The 2,944-nt window shown below is 34.0% G+C and overlaps 1 pseudogene; it reads right to left on the bottom strand.

Moving 5' to 3' along the window:
- Positions 1-813: 813 nt before the first annotated feature.
- LOC106315313 lies at positions 814-2,444 on the bottom strand (annotated as a pseudogene).
- Between the last annotated feature and the right edge of the window lie 500 nt (positions 2,445-2,944).

The raw sequence follows: 2,944 nt of genomic DNA, 5'->3' as shown, positions 1-2,944 counted from the left end.
TATCTTTAAAAAAAAATCAAACTCTTGAAAATATTAAAAATATAAATATATTCGTATAACTAATTTCATTAATTTTAATATTTGTTAAAAACTATATTAAAATAATCATTTATAATTTTAAAATTTACAATTGGTCTGAATTAAAAATGTACAATTGTTTAGTAAAAGCATTTATACACTATCTAATGTTCTGTTAATATATTTGGTCTAAATAATAAGAGTGGATTTTTTATAATTTTCTTAAAATTGTGATGATGTGTCAGTTTATGGTGTTTCACTTATATAGTCTCATAAGAAGCGAGTTTGTTTTTTTAATCTACATTTGTATTTATAATTTTATGACATTTTCAAGTAGTATATAAATTTTAGATATAAATTATGAAATCTAATAATGCTTATGAGAAACGTAAATACGTTAACTTCTAATCTCATTGTTTCCTCTTTATCATTCATAGTGTGTAACTACAGAAAAATTAGTATGATATTAATTCAGACTAACGGAATGATTGGTTGGGGCTGTAGATGCTCTGGACAGCCAAAATTTAGTCTACAACTATATATGTCAACCAATCGAGCTTTGCTTTCCTTAAAAAACTCACAGCAAAAAAATCTCTGCAAAATCAAAATATGGTTGTAGACAGCTTTATTTCTAGAGCAAAAAATTAGTGCTTTAGAAATCTACAGCAAGGAAAACTACAGCAAATAAATCTACAGATTAAATTCTACAACAAAAAATATAAAGCTACAGCACTTACCACTCATCCCCTAAAGCAGTTAAGAACTCAGAAAACTCAACTTTAAATAAACATGGATTCAACGTCTTTTACTCTTGGACTTGGTGGCTCGATTTCTCGCGGATGCATCTGGTGGCTTCCATATGATGTCATCCAGCGTGATACACAATGTCTTGTAGAGCTGTAAAACATCGTTGACTAAAAAAAGCTGTAAAACATAAAAAGATCTAGTTTTACTACTATTCTGAAATTTGTCACACAAAGCTCAAAGGTGACCCTAACGGTTTTCGTTCTTCTGTTACAAACCTTGAGGTATTATTCTGCATCTATTGCTGCATTTTGCTTGTTTACCATGATAAATGTTGGTGAAACTTTGAAGACCTTCAGGTTTTAAAATGATTAGTGAGACATGTAGAGACCAAAGCAGAAAAACATCGACTGATTTGGAGGGATGTGAGACTGTGAGAGTAGGTGAATGCTGAGAAGCTTACTTCTAAGATGACATAGAACTGAGACGACTTATTTGCAGATAATCCTTCTACTATCATCTGGAAGTGAAATGGGGTTAACATCAGTTAGGTTCTTGATGAACTGAACGTTAAGATATGAAATGAATTATGCAATACTCAAGAGTTACTAAACTAAAGATCAACATCACCAATGAAGCAATTGCAATAGATGAGAATGCCTAACAGACTCTTACTCTAATTTCTTACTTTATAATTTTGAATGTGCTTCTTAAAGCCCCCATGGACTGTGACACAACGCCCATGCTTGAAAGAACTACGTTTGCTGGCTTGTTTGAGATGAATCTGGTATGATGCTTCATGTAGTCCTATCAATACACTTCAAAATTAATTCAATCATTGTATAACATAGTGAAATGATAAAAACAACTGAAGTTCGAGAAATGCACACAACGGGTCATGCCGGTATTGTTACCTTTCCACGGTCAAAAAGAGTTGGTTCAGGATTTGAGATAGAATAATTAGGTCAAATGCATTTAAAAGACAGTGGATCCGTGTCTCATGTTCCATCATGTGCATCTTTTTGTTCCTGAAATGTATTATGTCACATAGACCATTATATACACAATGGCAACCAGCAAACAAATGGGGGACAAAGAGTTGTGCGGAGACAATCCTACCTCAGAATCATCAACATCAGCGTATAGATAATCCAGGTTTACTTGTTCGTGATGGAAAGAGTGTATTCGACAGTATATAAAAATGATATGATCGGTCAACTATTGTAGAGTTTATAGATTCTTTCGAGCTGCTGTTCTTTAAACATGCAATACATCTCAAAAACACCAGCTGTGAATCAAAGAGATTTAAGCAAAGATTTCTGTAAGGGAATCAAAACTTACAGTTTCAGGATTTGGAACCAAAAATTCTACTGAAGCTCTGATTGCACCGAGTCATATCAAACCGCTAACGGCGAACATTTTTGAACCCGCCTTGAGCCGGTGTCTGCAGGTGGCGAGACGGTACGGTGGCTGGCATGAGAGTCTACTGAAACACATGTGACAAAGAAAGCAAAATCAACAAACGGTTTCAAAATTTCTCATTCAAAAGAGTTTCTATAAAGATCTTAATACAAAATTTTGATGATTATGAGTTATACACCGGAGGAGTTTAAAACTGCTATGAACATGACTGTCAAGAACGGAATAACATTTGCATCAAGGAGGAGTATGTCCACATCCATCAGCTCACCACCGTTTCACGTTTCTCCTTCCCAGAATCTGAGCAGTCACACCTCAATGGTGGAGGAACAGAGGCCAGGCTTCAAAACAGTAAGAAGAACATATGATTTAGCCATTACACTGCATATAAGTTTTTTGGCATTACACGAATGGAGAATGATGATGTTCAAGGCTACAAGGCTTACCCCTTTTATAGCTACAGAAGATAGACTTCTTAGAAACTGTAATCTACACGATCTAACTACTCGAACCCTGTCCCTACCTAACTTTAATGATACTGAAAAATGGAGAGTAATAATATTGATGTATCGAATCCTTTAATATTAAAACGAATATAGAGTCATCGATTTTTTCCTGACAAAAACAAATATCTCTGTGTGATTATTACATGTTATTGATACATGCCAGAATGAATTGTATCATATCATTTGAGTTTTTTCATTAAAACGGTCTCTTCTCGTATTACAGTACGAGCTCCAGTGAGGAAAAGAGAGTTTGTTAC

This window comes from Brassica oleracea, chromosome C9, assembly GCF_000695525.1.
Source record: "Brassica oleracea var. oleracea cultivar TO1000 chromosome C9, BOL, whole genome shotgun sequence".
Taxonomy (NCBI): Eukaryota; Viridiplantae; Streptophyta; class Magnoliopsida; order Brassicales; family Brassicaceae; genus Brassica; species Brassica oleracea.
This window is presented reverse-complemented; position numbering and strand designations above follow the sequence as displayed.